The sequence below is a fragment of the Scleropages formosus genome, chromosome 6, assembly GCF_900964775.1.
Source record: "Scleropages formosus chromosome 6, fSclFor1.1, whole genome shotgun sequence".
NCBI lineage: Eukaryota > Metazoa > Chordata > Actinopteri > Osteoglossiformes > Osteoglossidae > Scleropages > Scleropages formosus.
Genome location: NC_041811.1, coordinates 14,567,426 through 14,584,109, shown reverse-complemented (window position 1 = coordinate 14,584,109; position 16,684 = coordinate 14,567,426). Strand labels below are relative to the sequence as shown.

Below are 16,684 nucleotides of genomic sequence, written 5' to 3'. Positions count from 1 at the left end.
GGCCGGGTTATTGGCGGGGGTTTGGCTTCAAGATGCGCTCTGCCTTGCTGCAGGGAAGCCAAGTTGTGCGCACACAGCATTTCTTTTTGATGGTGTTACCTCTCGGTGGAATCACTTATTCCCCCCCCCCCTGTATAAAGTACCACTCTGAGGTCTAGAACAATTTATTGTTTTTTGACTGATACGGCTGCCTTATTTTCACACCCATAAGGGGGATCTCCAGTTGTGGTCCCACCGGTGTTATTCACTGGTTCTCCAGGCGCTGACGGAATGCTTTTCGGCAAAATTCAGGACAGGCCCAGCTGTGCTTTTATTAGTGTGCAGCCATCGCAGATGCATCATTTGCAAGCCAGAGCTCTTCACATTGTGCAGTTTAATTATTTGTTCAAAGACGGCTTGTTTTCTTTTGGCAGCCTGTAGCTGTCTGAACAGCTGTGGAACACACTGGCCTTTGCGCTTTCATTTCTGTTCTACAGCAGCAGTTGAAAGTGGGAGTACACCTGGTGTGGATTCGTTTGTTTTCACAAGCTTTTTTAACGGGTTTTTATCAGGAAACGAGGTGCCATGTCTCACCAGCTCGTCTGCAGCTATTCCCATACATACATGCAGGACACTTAAGTATTGCTTTGCTTTCGCTCTTCTGTCCAGTTCGGACCATGCGGGTATTGCCCAGCTTGCCAAGGTGTACTCAAGATTGTTGAAGCACATTTAGGCTGACATCACTGTTTTTGCCAACACACGATATGACTAGCAGCATGTAGAACTGAAAGGAAAAAATGAAGGTGATCATGTGATGCAAGTTTATAGAGCAGTTAGGAAATGAGGCGAGAAGTGGATCTGAAAGATTTATTTTTGACATCTTTCAATGTTGAAAGGGATTCAGAAGCTCTGAGGGAGAGTGGGAGCTCATTGAAGCCAAAACCAAAAACCTGCAGACTTTCTATTTTGTACCTCCAGTTTGTGGGACCATCAAGTGGACGAACACAGCATTCTGGGTGGGGTGCAGGTAGCGATCGGGTCCTGTAGGTATTGAGGTGCTGATCCTTTGACTAAGTTGAAGACCAGAACCAGAAACTGGAACTCGATACAAGCAGCTACAGGAAGCCTGTAGAGAGGGATGAGGAGCTGAGATATATGGAAGCGTTTTACTCTTCAGGGTATTGAATGGTAACAATTACAGTATTCATACTACGGCTGAAATCATGGGTCACTCTTTAACTCCAGCGGTTTCGTTAAAACGCATGCCAAAACGCGCTTGCGTTATTTATTAACTGGCTGTGGGTGCTGTTGCACTCTACTCCAGCACGCTGCAGTGCATGCTGATGTACCAGAGGAGGTTAAAGTCGGGGGGTTTTGCACAGCAGATTACGTTCCCACAGATGTTCCTCGCTTATTGCTTACATTATTCAACAGCATAGTCGTCAGAGCTCCTCAGATCCAACTAGGAGAACGTGTGGGCAGACGCAAAAGTTGAGTTTACGTGGCTGTGCGGAAATTCACGGTCTGCCGACCCCACTGCTGCCGTCTGCCGTCTCGGGCTCTTCGGGTCCAGGGCACAGAGCCTTCAACTTAGTTCGTTGTCGACTTGCCTGAGTTCAAGTGGAGTGCGGTGCAAGAGTCTTCCTTTGTTTCCTTTGATCTATAGAGAGGAGCTTAAGGTTTTTCCCCCTTTTCAGAGCATTGTCAAGAGAGCTTTTGAGTTGTCAGCTCTCTTTGCAAAGGTTAAGTTGGTGTTTATACCAACGTTTTGCAAACGTTCGGCATCGGTGACAAACTCAAGATTTGTCCTTGACTTCAGCTAAGGGTTTTACCTTGTTAAATTAGTATGGCTTCAAGCTATAGGCCTGTGAATGTCATCCTTGCTGTTCGCTCCTGCGGGTTTTGTATCAGAGACCTTACGAACATGACCTGGCTTGATGTCATTTATGCTGGACCTCTCTATGTTTTGGAGCAGGATTAGTTCACTTGGTTGGCTGCTTCACAGTCTAGCTTTGATTATATATCATATGCTAACGCTTTGAGAGATTCCTCATCAGGGGCAGCATGGATGCACAAACAAACGGGAACAATCCCCACTCCTTCTTGAAATCAGCTGAAACTCTGAGGTTAACCTACGATCCTGTTGTGTACAGTAAGGCTGTATCTGTAAAGACCACCAATGCAAATTCTGTGTGTTTTGGAAGCACAGAGTTGGGTTTCCACTTCATGCTCAAGAGCTTTCCTTGATGCCACGTGACTAAGTTTCCCTGTGCCAATATGATGTTCGTTTTCTCTGGCACAAGAAGATAAGTTATATTTATACAATGTTATTGCGAGTTATACGTGGGAGCCTCTCAATAGCAGTTATCTTTGTGAACTGTGTGTTTGTGGTTCTGACTGGACGCGGCGGCGAACGGTAGTCTGGGGGGGAGATAGGGGCCGGGTGAGGGTCAAAGACGTCATCCATTCAGACCGCTGTCCTTCACGACAGCGAGCCCAGGAAGTGATTCAGCAAATGCCTCCGTGCCTCATGCCTCTTTTCTGCAGATCTTGCAAGAGTTCACGTGTCCCTAATAAACCCGCTGCACATCTGGGAGCAGCATTTCGTGCCAAGTTATCCACGAATGTAATTTGTATGCCATTAAACCTCGGCAATTTAAATGGAGTTGGGTAATCTGGCACGAACATGACCATATTGTACATATATTCTATATGAAGCATATTGAAGAATATTTATAGAGCGATTGTAATAACTGTACACTGTTTCTATCTGTACATTGTCATTGAGCCTAATTTAACAAACAAGCTGTTTTCTCTACATATATTGAAGGGATTCAGAGTGAAAAGATCTGAGGCTCCACATGTTAACAGCTATGTTTTTGGAGGAACCCTTTTGTCCATACTCAATAGTTCATGTCAAGCTACTAGAAGCAGTGAAATTCAAGGTGGTTTGGTGTCATTTTTTTTAATGATGAAATAAAACTTTGTCTGCTTGTGTATTTTATGGAAGGAAAATAGGCCTGTGTGTCTCTGCCAGTTAGGGCAGAAGGTTATGGTCTAAACGCAGACTGAAAAAGATTTTCATTTAATTTCCCATATCAGAAGCAAGAGGAAATTCATATACTATGATAGAGACAAGCGTTGCATCCATCGTATATCTGACTCAATACAAATGCGTTTTTTTTTCCTTTTCTCAAGGGCTACCATATGTTCGGATATTGAGCCATATGAGGATAAAACTGTATCCGTCAGTGTCATTTGCCCGCTTGAAGTGAAGGTTTTTTCCATCTGTGCCGAGGAGGATTATGGGAAAATGCGCTTTCTTCCACATGATGTACTTGGCTCTGGATGCAGGACTTTGTGCATTAAAGCTCCGATTGTTTATAGATGGGGAATCAGACCTGTTGAGAGACTGTAATTTTGAAGATGCCCTTGTCACTGGAAATAAGTCAGACATTTCATATTTCCATTACATACTCTTTATTGCTGGAAGGCACCTCGTTTTTTGGTGGAGTGCTTCTGCTCTTGGCGCTTCGCTCTCTTGTGCTTGAGACACATTTTCATTATTAAGATGTTATTCCAAGATGAGTGAGGGGGCCACAGTTGCACCAGCATCCATCAATGAGGGAGAGCATTTTGAGGAGGTGAGCTGCTGGGAAGACAGATGAGGGAAGCTCTGGGACAGAAGGATGCAGTAAACATAGTCATGTCTTCAAGAATGACTCCACCACCATGTGAGTGATGCTGGTTCCACCAAACGGTGATCAGATGCACCCCTGAGACAAAGTAAACTGATCTCAAGCAGTGCAGCCCTCCCCTTTAATGTTAATTTGCATACATAAATAATGACTAATATTCAGGTGAATTCCCCAAAGATGGTATCACATGTGTATTAGCAGTAACGGGCGGCCGGTTGGAGGTGGAGTTGCCCAGGCGGCCGTGCAGAGCTGCGAGCTCAGCTGGAGACTGCAGGCTGAGTCAGGCTGTCTGCGTGGGCTGCTGGAAATGTGGCCGTGTGGCAGGCGTGTGAAGGCCAGGAGAGCAGCGGGCGCTGCACACACCCAGACTCTGGGTGAGCGGCTGAGCCGACGCCGCCCGAGTCGCTTTTAGCCGCTGGATTTCAAATGACTCATTTTCCATGGCTGAATCATCGGTGGATCAAGATCTGATGGGTGTCCCTCCACAGGTCCGCCATCCTAAGTCTCGATCATTCAAGTAATGTATCTTACCGTGCAAACAGGTTGCTGCACGCATGTGAGCCGTGTGTGTCGTCTTGTGTAATTTCTCTGGTGATAAAAGGGTGGACCGAAAATACAATTTGAAATTCTGCCCGAATGATCGGGTCTTTCGTGCTTTGTGGACGCACGGGGAGCGCGGGACTTGGCTGAACTCGGCGTGTCGCCGTCAGGCCTGCAGTCGTGCTGTTTGCGGAAGGAAAGCCGGACAGCTCTTATTCCACGCCTCGTTGTCTGCGCCACATGGCCGGCGGAGGTCAAGCAGACGGCCGATAAAGGGATCCGACCGCTGCCAAGTTGAGCTCGGGAAGGAGCGAACGCGGCACAGACGGCACAGCTGGAATGGAACGCGATGCGGATTTGCGCAACAGTTCGTCTGCTGTAACATGTCATTGCGGACCAAAGTCTAGACAGCTCCCTGTACCTGCTGCTCCATATTAAGTCAAAGCACTTCATTACCACGGTGCTCATAATGGTGGTGATTACCATCAAGTTTAAAAAGTACTGCTTTTTCTTTCATTTTATGTTTGTGCTGTTGCTTGCGCGCAATAGAAACCAGTTTAAAAAAAGGGGGCGGCTTTCCACGAAGGCCGAGCAGTGGAAAATGCGCACCTCCTTTCCCGCAGCAGTCGGTGATGGTAAGAAAATAAAATTGCCACCTATAGGCAGGCCAGCCGAGCACGGCCAAGCGCCATTCTCAAACGGCGGTGTGCGACGTGCGCCACGGGAGCGCGGCGGGCAGCCGAATTGCTGAGGTGGCCGCGAGGCAGGGCAGCGTCGGCGCGGCCCCGTCGGCCAAGTGTGGCGGGAAACAGAATACGGTAATTATACTTGCAGCGGGAGTCGGGCCCCCCGCCCCCCAGGCAGCCTGTGGCAAATTCCTCAGCAGTTTCCCACTCGCCGGGGGGCAGGGTGTACAGATTTGGCGCCTTTCTGTACTTCCTGTGGCCCCCAAAGTGGAACCTGACAGCGTTCTTTATACCCGCGCCTCCGTGTAAATAACAATAAAGCAAATAAACCTGGACAAAATGGTGATGATGAATATAAAACATAGGTGGAGGGTGCCTTAAAAATCTTTGTGTGATTTGGTGTGACATATTTTAAGAAGTTACAAATGAAAGTTGCATGTTGTAGAGCTTTTGATGCATATAACTAAAGCTTTGTATTACGGTTATTTCGTCTGAATGACATTCATTTGCGTCATGGTGTTTTTTTTTGAAACAGTAAATTGACAGTTCCTGTGTAGCTGCGAAATTACCTGAGAAATTTCTATTTATAGTCCACATTTCCCGTTATACATTTGACAGCACAATGAGCTTCAAAACTGGTTTATAAAATGCACTGTGAGTTTGTAAAAAAAAAAAACAGCTTTTTCAGATCAGCAACTTTTTGTGCACTCGTTCTGTTCTCATGTTCTATTTTTCACCGAATTCTTGGGAATGGAAAGAGGAAGCCTTCAGAATGAATGCTACAGTTAAAAACCCACTTAATGCACACTTCTTGTTCTCCTTTACAAGTGCAGGTCAGACTAGGGAACAGCGCAGTAGTATTTATATTATTTTTCGAGCAATCTCTGAATGTTGGATTTTTTTACGTGCAGGTGTTACAGGTATTCTGTATTTTTCACTTAAAAAGGGGGACAACAGGTGGCGCTGTGGTTAAAGCTGCCCCAAGTTTGACTCCCACTCCTGCTGTAGCACCCTTGAGCAAGGCACTTACCCTGAATTGGTACGGTAAAAATTGCTCAGCTGTGTAAATGCGTAACTCATTGTATGTAGCTTTGCGGTAAGTTACTTTGCAGAAAAGCATTGCCCGTGAACGTAAACATCTTCTTATTTATCTGAGACAATTACAGATCAGTGTGGCTACAGGTGAAAGGGTGAGGAAAAAGCCAGGACCTGGGAATGGTTTTTCAATCAGTGCTCATTGCTTGAGCCACTTTAGTGACCCTGACCTGCCAGGACAGGGAAATAAATCTAGTTAAGGGAAAGTGGCTCTGTTGCACTCATAAAGAAGATCATTTAATGGTGACACAACCTTCCCTGATTTCAAACGGCTAAAAATAAAGGGACGGGGGAGCTGTTTGCGTGTCAATGAAATTACAGGCGACTATTTCGGCACAGATCCTATCAGGCCTCCAGAATGTCTGACACATTCTGAGACGGGGAAGATATCAGATCGGTGGTGACGGTGGGGGGGGGCGTGGCACTGTGTGGCGCCGCTGCGAAGGGGAGGGCTACAGGGTTTGATGTTTCTCCAGCGGTGTCGCACGTCGGGGAGGTGGGCAAAAAGTCCCTGACTGCTGACGTCTGTCCGCAGTGTTGCAGGAGCGCTTGTTGCCATCAATGAGCCCTTTGTCCGCTTCGTAATGCAGCTGAATTCAGCGACAGGCGCAATCCTCACAGATGTGCACTTCCATTATTTAGCAGGAGTTTAAATGAATTGCTTCATCAATAGACATTCACATCATACTAGGTGGGCAGCACAGTGGCTCCTCTCTGTCTGTGTGTAGCTTGCATGCCCCCGTGTGGGTCGTGTGGGTTGCCTCCAGGTGCTCTGGTTTCTTCTTATAGTCCAAAGACATGATTCGGGTGAACTGGTGACCAAGTTGCCCTTAGTGTGTGTGAGCAAAAGTGTGCGTGTGTGTGAGATTACCCTGTGAGTGTCCTGCCGAAGGTGCACCCTGCCTCACCCAGCGTGAATCAGGAATGGGCTCTGGACCATCATGACCCTACTGTGGGCAAACTGTTAGTAATAATTGAAATGCAACATATTCAAAGCAGCTCTTCATATTTTTGACTGAGTTAGCTGTTGGTGACATAGCCTTGCTCAGGTTTGAATCTTCCCCTTCCTACTGTCGTACCCTCGATCACGAACCCTAAACTGATACAGCACAAATTATCCAGCTGTATAAATGGGTAAATCAGTGTAAGTAGCTTAACACTGCAAGATGCCTTGAAGGAAAGTGTCGTTTAAATAAATACTGTAAATGTGAAACTGTAAACAGTTTCAGTTGTTTCCCTAGCTGAATTACGGCTGACATTTGTTTTCGACGTTCACCGTTTTCACGACCCTCAGTTTATATTAAGAGGTATGGAAAATGAGCTTCTGACCAAAAGGGCTAAAATACTTAAATAGCTTTTTTTTTTCCATTTTAGAGGTGATAAATGATGGAAGGTTTTGATTTTTGGTAAGGGGGATCAACAACAGTAAGGAAAGCGGTTTTCCTTGGGTAGGGGTGAGACTCGGGGGCTGTCGCTCCGTGTCACCTCGTTATGTGTCTTCACTCTGCTGGCCTCGGTGTAGCTGCTGTGCCCTGTACACGGTGGCGCCTGCACAGATACAGTTACTGCCACCCGCCGCTCTTCCTGAGCGGGCGGCCGGGCGTTCGGCCAGCTCTATTTTCATACCGTCAAGTGACCTACAACCTTGAGGATGAAGCCTTAGCTGCCGCGCAATTTCGGCTAATTAATTACCAGTCAAATACCTTGACTGTCAACAAAACTCTTTTGATCGACTTTTTGGTGTCTCTATGCTTAGAAATCACACGCAAACTCGTGACTGAAACTGCTTGTCCCGAGCAGGGTCGCGGCAGGTTTGGCTGGGTCCTGCTCTCTGGTGGGTCTGGGGTTCGAGTCCCCCTTGGGGTGCCTTGCGACGAACTGGCGTCCCCTCCTCCTCCAACCTTGCGCCCTGTGTTGCCGGGTTGGGCTCCGGCTCGCCGTGACCATGCCGCAATGCTTAGAAATGACACGATGATAATTAGTAGTAACCGGTATTTAATCGGAGCTCATTCATGAAGTCACCTTAATGGCCCCAACCTGTCCAGAGAGGGAAATATCTTTAAAAGAAAGCAGCTCTATTGCTCAATTACAGACCTCACATTGTATGTCTTTAGGGAAAAGTGTCAGCTAAATTATTAATGATCGTAATGACAATGACACTCATAATGTCATTTCTGAGCATCAACAGGCTAAAGCGGCAACAACTTCCTAGATAACATGTAAATTCCTTTACCAGAAATGAAATGACAACGTCCATAAAATAGCATAAAACCTCTTTGCTCTGCTCAGTCCTTAGTCCCGGGTTTTCCTCTTCCTTTACCCCGTAGCCTCACTAATGTGTAATAGTCTCAAATAAATGAGCAAAATACTTACCTCCGCATACTCAACTGCTTACAATGTTAAGCTGCCTGCAGTAACGTAACTTACCTACTTGAATTTCTTTTGTTTTTAAAATCACTCTATGAGAAGACCCAAGTAACTGAGCCTTAACATTTTGACACTTTGAATCACTTTCGGTGTAAATATTGTTCCGCATGGTTCCCTCCCCTCCTGCAGGAGTCTTTATTCGGTTCACCTTTTTTGTCACTTGATTTCTGCATTATCGCTTGAGGGTAAGTCCCCTGATCAAGGGTACAGCAGCATGAGCGGCATTCGGGTCCTTTGAGTACAAGGCAGCAGCTCTAACCACTGCGCCGCCTGCTGCTTTGCAAATGAACACTTCGGTGTTGGTATGAGTTTGAGCGGATGTCCGCCCTGGCGTTGACTCTGTTGTGTCAGCTGGTGTGGGATCAGAAGAGGGAAAACTGTTACAGCGACAGGGATGACCGACCTCCGTTAGACTATAACACTCGTGTAGATGTTGTCAGTCACCGTGGACAAGGGCACCAGCTAAATAAACAGTAAAATAAGCGATAAAAAGGGGCTCTCAAGAGCATCAAGGCTGATGCCGAGTGTCGTCGGTGTGAACGAACTAGTTAGCGCCCCGACCGCAAGCCCACGGCACCGTGCTCTCTGCAACTTCGCTGCATTAAAAGCTGCCCGACAGCGTCGGCCTGCGTCACGTTGTTCGGTCAGGTGCAAGCGTCCTCCACCCCGAGTGTGTGCGCAGCGTGTCGTAACGGCGCTCCTCCTCGTTGCTCTGTGGCGGAAGTCCATGCCCAATGACTGCTTTGGTTGCAGGATTTTTTTTTTATTATTATTTTTATTTTTTGTCCACTTTAGGTGGAGAAGGTCCCGCACGAGAGCAGCGCACACTGGCTACGGTGGAAAAAATTACTTTCGTTAGGTGGTGATGAAGGGGGAGAAAAGTACGAGAGAGAAACCTTCTGTTGTTGTAGCCCAGAAGCGAGACACTCGCACAGGCGCGTGAATAAGAAGAGTAAGGTGGGGCCTGCAACACATGGCAGCGTAGCACCTCTGCGTGCTGCGACCCTCGACGCTGCTTTGGGCGCGTGCTCATTTGTTTTCATTTGTCCTCTGCTCCTGACCGTGAGCCAAACAAACACTCCCTTCCTTTTACTACTCGCTCTAATTGCACAGGATGTGGAGACCCGGTTGGGATGGGCGGGGGGGGTCGTGTGCGCCGCGTCTTTCCAGTCGGCTAAAATTCCCTTTTATGGCAGCGGAGGGCCTTCGAAACAGGAAATGACGCAATGATGCGTGGAGCTTGGGTGGAGAGCTGCCTCTGGCATCGCAAAAGGCCTGGAAAGCGACTCTCCGCGCTGGAATTACCTAAAGCGGGGCGAAAATAGACAAGGCACTCGGGGGCAGAGTTTCACCCGACATGTCGTTTCGCATGTGATCTGCTGAACAGGCACAGGAGCTAAATAAACAAAAAGCAAGCCCTTTACAGCGTGATGCCGGTGCTGCGTGTCATGCTCCTTGGGACCTGTGGTTGTACGGGGGAAGCTGTATCATATTTGGGGGAAGGGGGGGTGTCTGGCTGGACAAACACACCAGCCCTTTTTTAAGGACAGCCTAACCTGTGGCCGTGCTGCTCTCGAGGAGAGGCTCATCTCGCGTGCGCTTCCTCATGTGGGCGCGCGGTTCGCCTGTGGGATTTCAGCACGGCAGCTTGGCCCCTCCTGCAAGAGGCCCCAGCTCGGGGGGGCGCCACGGCTCTGATCCCTCACACGTTCGCTTCCACACGGCACAGGAGCCACTGGAGGCACCGCTTGCGCTTTTTAAGGGCCGGATAACCGACCGCTTGTGTGGCCGAGTCTCCAAGTGTTTCACTCGTTGAGTTTTCGGCGTGCGATGAGCTGTGTGCGCGCGACGTCTTTCAAGCGTTGTGGAAATCCAAGCTTAGGTTCATCAATCTGCCATTCGATTAAAATTTATTTTGATTTGAGTTCAGAGTTTGTGAGGAGTGATCAGATTTCAAGACGTATTAATTGAGTAACTTTTTCCATATGCAGTATAGGAAGCGGAAACGATGGAGCCCAACCATTGGGAGGGTTCTTTCATTCGGACACACTCTGGAGACACATGTCCCACTGGGGGAGTTCCTTCTCCTCCAGCTGTACATTTTATCGCAGTATAAAGTGTCTCTTGATCAACTGTTGCGACCCACGCCGAGTATGTGCAAGTATTCGCATGTCGCAGTTTGTTAGGCAGCCAAGAGAATATTTGTGTTTCAGCGTTTTTTCTAGCAAGTCTTGTCTAGTAGTACAGATAGTATGCTGTACCTGGGCACTTTTTGAATGTACAATATGCGCTGCGGCATGTGAAATAACTTGCGCATCACTTTTGAAATTTAAACGCTACCATGCAGAAGTATAATTTTTTTTATCTAGTGTGTTTTTCAGTTCCCATGCTTTTAGAGTATTGCTCTACTTGGGTCTTTTTCTGTTATTTGATTGTTGGTGTCGTAAAGGTTCTTCATAGATGTTCCAGTCCTTATCCATAATGCCAAGAGAGATTTGTTTAGTAGGTACGTGAAAAGTTTAGATTTTATATTCATTTGCTTTGACGCTAAATCAGGTCAGTTCAGATCTAGAAGGCAGGCAGACTCCCCTCGACTGCCCCGGTGCTCTGTGCTGCTCTTATCATGGCACAGCAATTGCTGCTAGCAGACATTGCTGGTGAATTGTCACTAATCTCCTGATCTTTCTCTGTCCCTCCTCCCTCCCTCCCTCATTCTTCTGTAGGTGTACAGTGAGGAGACTCCCGAGAGCGACGTCCAACTGGGAGGACATCTCCCAATAACACGGGTTTTCCACCAGGTGAGAGGCATCACATCTCCTGAAGGCCGTCTTCCACGAAGATATAAAGATACAGCTGATGTTTTTCAGTGGGTCCTGTGGCTGCTTTTAAAACACTTTTTCCCCCCGATCAGTCCTATGAAGATCTAAGTTCATTGCAGCGAAGGGTCAGGTCTGAAGAATGTCGCTGCCTGCTATTTCCACTAAGATACGATGCTGAATTGCGCGCAGTCGCTGATAAGGAGGCTTTTTTTAAAAAAGGGTTTTGGTAGTTCAGGCCCATTTAGATGGCAGCTTAGAGATTAGAGGGACCCTCAGATGCTATAGTGCTGCTGTGAGTTACTTTGCTCTCTTGTGAAGAACTTCTCTTTGCAGGATTTTACAGAGCTGCAGTTAATAAAAGGGCGTTTGTCCTTTGATTGAGCTACTGTTACACCGGTCATTCTGGACTTTCTAAAAAGAACATCATGGCAGATTTTCAAGATGACCTACCCCAAGACCTTATTGCATGACTGAATGCTTTACTGCAGTATCACTTAACTTACATTTCATTATGAAACTCTAAGATCAGTTCCATTCTAATGGGAGTGTTGTCCTCAGTCCCAGGGAAGAGTTCTTTTCATGACAGATAATATTATTTCATTTTAATGTTGTGAAACTACTGAAGAAAACATCAGAAAGCATCATTGAAGGTGGGAATCCTGAACCCTTCCTTACAATCTGATCAGATGCTTCATTTTCTTGAGGAAACTTCCTTTCCTTTTTGTTTTGATAGCATCAGTTTGACTAACGTTTCATCGTATAAAATCGGACTGAAAGATTCCTCCTCCTTCTGTTTTCATTTATATACCTTGTGGTTTTACCAACCCGAAGGAAGCTCGCTGGACCTGCATTGTGTGTCCTTGTCTTACACCCTGATTGTGTCATCTATGGACAGACAGAGCAACAAACACAAAAAAACAGACAGTAATACTAAAGGTGTCTCTGTGTGCATTTGTGTTTGTTGCTGTTGAGAAACAGTCTTAATTAAAAAAAAAAAAAAAAAAAAAAAAGAGGTGATTATAGTATTTGTGTAGTTTGTTTTAACCAGGTGATGATGTAAAACTGTGTTTAGTGTCTTTTCCACTGAACTGTGAGCTCTCTGTTTAGGGGACAAGGGATAGTCCACATATGCAGAAACCTGTCAGATGTCCCGGTGACACCTCTTAAAAGTGCAGTTAGTCCTGGTTTGATGGAGCTCAGTAACATGTAAAAACTGCCCTGGTCCCTCATTGTTGTCAACAGAAACAATGTTTATTACTCTAAAAATCTCTATATGTACGTCTTTTCGTGCAAAAGGCTTGTTGAAAAGGTATTGCACCCACATGCCGCGTTTTGGCTCAGATAAGCATAAAATAAACATTATAGGTTGGACGTTATCTAGGTTTGGACGGTTTCGGCTGGAGCGCGAGTTCATGGGCACCAGCCGCGTTCAGGGGCGACAGCACCCACAGATAACATTTGTTTATAGAAGATGCTAAAACCAGGACATCGGCAATGATTGTGCAATGATCTGTTAAGATTTGAGACGCTGAAACAACACGAGTGTTGCAAATCGCACCTTCGCTGTATTCCGGGCTCTGGATGAAGCTCATTGGTTGCATTGGCACGCTGAAATTGGTTTTCCCCAATTCTGCTGCGGTCACGGCTTTACTACGTGTACCGTATGGCAGTGCTGTTGGCTTGACAGAAGTGTGAGTTGCTGTCTCTTCTGCACGTGGGTTGTCCATTGGCAGGACTGGCAGCCACATATAGAGATCATGCGATCAAATGGAAATTAAAACGTGTGAAATGAACAAGGGCACCTTGTCCGGGGGATAAGCCGAGTTTGAAAACAAAACGGGAACAAATGAGAACGATCCACCCACTTAATTGTATACTTTTTTGCACTGTTATGTTGAATTGCTGCTTTTGTGTGTGTTTTTGTGTGGGAGTGTTCGTGGGGAACACGGCTGCATTCTTTGCGCACGGCCGAGGCCCCTGACTCGGGAGTTGGATCCCGTTCTGGGCCCACATCGGGGCCAAAGTTTAGTCTATTTATACCATGACCGCAGCCAGCGAGGCGAGCGCTTCTTCCGGCTTCTTATTGTCAGCGGGGAATTGGACAGCGGAGCCCAAACGTCTTGTGGGACGCACAGATCTTGGTGTATCTCTGAGGAGACAGCAAAGCTTTTATTCCATTCAGCATGTTTTTAATGCATGCAAATTACTGTATATTCATCTTTTTGGAGTTTTTCTATTGTACACATTTCTCTCCTGCATTGCTGCGTGAAAAATCGGTGACATGACCTTCTCACGCATAAGGCCGAAACTAAAAACTACAACTGTTGCTAATTGTTGACATCTTTCTTTAAAGGTCTAATAATTACATACATAATAGGAATCATTCTTGGGAACACCGTGCTTAGAACCTTAGCATCATCACTGAAATCTCACAGACTCGGTGTCCTTAACTTCAGGACCAGTGCAGGGTTGAGGAGGTCCAGAGTCCATCCTGGAAGCACACGTTAGAGCCACCAGTTCACCTGGAACGGGTCTTTGGACTGTGAGAGGAAACCGGAGCACCGGGAGGAATCTCACGTGAGCACAGGAAGAACATGCAAATTCTCCACAGACCCGGTCAGATTTGAACCAACATCCAAACCCAAAGCCCAGGTGCTGTGAGGCACCAGTGCTACCTGCTGTGCCAGCATGCTTCATAGATAGATAAGAACTTGGCGTGAATTGCCACATTTGAAATAGAACTGTCTAAACCGTTTGTGAGTTAAGAAAAATGGAGCCCATCAGTTGGCAGATGTCAGGATGCATAATACCAAAAGTGCAGGGTTCAGTCAGTGACCCATTAGCACACAAACAGTATGCAGCGCTAACATATGGCTGATGTGCAAATAAGTGTATTATGAAGAGCTGGATTCCACAGGGTGCTGAGAAAGATGTCACTGCTGCAGAAGTAGTACATCCATAATTTAAGCAGTGACATTTAAAGACCAGAGACCCCTGAGAGGGAGGCTGGAGTAGGTAAGGTTTCAGACCCGTTCGGTGGCAAAATTAACAAGTGTATCGGACTACGTGCTGTATGTGCCGCGGCCAGCGTTACTACGGCATGACGGGGGTGATAATTCATAGTGTGAATTTGTGTTTTTGACATCACTCCATGAGAAGACTCAAGTAACTGAGCCTTAACGTTTTGACAGTTTGAAATATTTTCATTTAAAATAGTGCTCCGCATGGTTCCCTCCCCTCCTGCAGGAGTTTTTATTCGGTTCACCTTTTTCGCCATTATACAAGTACAATGAAATTTTATTTCTTTATATTGCTCAATGTCAACACAGCGGCTATACAGTACTGACACCTTATGAGAATGTGTAGGGTCTACAGATCACTGGCTCCTTTAATTGCTGCTTCTCCACACAGTACATGTTGTTTTAACTTAAAAATACATATCATTCACCTGTGTTTTTCCTGGTGTGTTGCACACTTGTGCAAAGCATCGAGTTATTCTGTTACTTGAGCCTTTGCTGCAGTTCCGTTCTTTTACATCATTAGAGTGATTTCTGTTAATAAGTGCTGCTGTGCTGTATGTAATGCGGTTCTAGAATCAATAGGTATGAATATTGATATTGGCTAAATATTCCTGTTTTCCATCTGTATTCCAAATAAAGGCACTGTAGTAGATGTTTTAACTTTGCTCCTTGTCTATGGTGCCAAAGTTTGTTTGGAAATGCTCTTTGGGAGGTTCCTTCCTGTTTCTCAGGATGTTTTCTTAAAAAAAAAAAAAAAAAGAAAGAAAAAAATCTCACACACACACAGCCGTAGTCTAATTTTTTCGAGTGGCCGAGAGCACCATTTACTGGTGACAGTTCAGAGAAGTGACAGAACTTCTCGAGCAAAACCACTCGGCATCAGCGCTTCAACTCTGTTCTCTTTTTATCGCAAAAGATTTGCATTAATTACTTGTTACGGGAAACTCTGGCTCCATAGCTGACCAAATGGTGAACCAGCGCTCAACATTGAACTCCACCAGACACAAGCAGGGGTCTGGCAGAATTGTTAGAGAGTTGCGTAAATTGCGAGATAGTTGCCTGCGTATAAAGTTACCTTTTTGTTAGACTTAATGAGTATATTTCTATTTCAGTGAGAGAAGGGCTGCTTATCTGTTACTGTTGACCAGTTGAAGTAACGGTACTGAACAGGTTACACTACACTGGTCTGAGGGCTGTGCACATTGCAGCTGTACGTGTTGAAACGTACTACAGCTTGTGGGTTTTGTGTAAGATGGCAAGACTACACATATAGCAGTAATTTCTGGCTAGTGCAGTTATGGAGATAAACTCTAGACTATGTCACTGTAGTATGTATGGCTCATGGAAGCCAGTGATGAATTGAACTGGTTTTTTGGTCTGTGATTGTTTGGAAATTCCTTGTCATCCATGAAGAGTCTTTAGTGTTTTGAAGGATGCTGGATAAAAGATGGACAAAACACAGGCTAGAAGAGTGTGTTTTTGGAAGGGGGCTGTGTATCCTAGCAGGAGTTTCCCTTTGGAAGGGTGGTGAAATTCCCTCACACTGGGGTTTCCCATGGCAAAAACATACACAGTGTGTAAGTTTTAAAGAAATGTGGATGTGCGGAAACGAAGTTATCAAAACAATGATGGATGAACAAGAAATTGTTTTAAGGTATGTCACTAAAACAAGGCGTGGCAAGCAAAGTTTTTTTTTTTTTTTTTTTTGTAGGATAACTTGCAGTCTAAGATTTTAATGTATGCAGAATAATTTCTTGAATACATTGATCTGTTCTTTTTATCCCTCTAAATTTCCTCTGGCAGGCGTTCAGGTGCACGGTATCCTCAGAAGTGCAACTGTCACGGCGGGGGTGGATGTTCCCATAAATTTGTAGTCAAAGGTCTCAGCCACTTAAAAATAGTGATGTATTCAACTTCTGCGATGCAGCAAGACCACACAAACACACTGCCTGAAAGTATTTTTGGTTCTTGATCATGATTTGGAGGTGAAATGCTTTTAATATTGATTTACAGAATGAATATGAATCTAACTTAAGCTAGTTACTATAAACAAATTTGTCACATAATGTAAAATTGATAGCCTTTCCGACTCTTATTATGTAACTTAGGGATACATAGTGCTTCTCCAATCTCTTCAGCAGCTTCATGTTTCATACTTTAGTTATTTATGAAACGGAAGCTCAGAATACGAGGCCGAAATCCAGTACTGTCTGTAAGTTTGTAGTAAGTTGGTGTTGATTAGACACATGAAGGACTCGGTGATAGTTTTGCAGAGATGAAAGTTTCCTTGAGGTGGCAGAAGATCCAACAGACACCCCCAGGGCTCTATAACATCCTACTGAGACGACATTCTTCTCATAGACGTCGGTTAACAACTTAGTTCCCTCGATGTTCTTGAGTTCGAACAAGGTTTTGGTTGT

At 45.7% G+C, this 16,684-nt stretch overlaps 1 protein-coding gene across 4 annotated transcripts in view; it reads left to right on the top strand.

The window, feature by feature from the left end:
• tln1 (talin 1) overlaps nt 1–16,684 on the top strand; it is a 78,308-nt gene that overhangs the window by 13,533 nt on the left and 48,091 nt on the right. For all 4 annotated transcript variants that reach the window (XM_018744767.2, XM_018744769.2, XM_018744768.2 and 1 more), the window contains exon 2: nt 11,149–11,223. The gene's annotated coding sequence lies outside the window, so the exon portion shown is untranslated. The remainder of the gene's footprint in view (nt 1–11,148; nt 11,224–16,684) is intronic.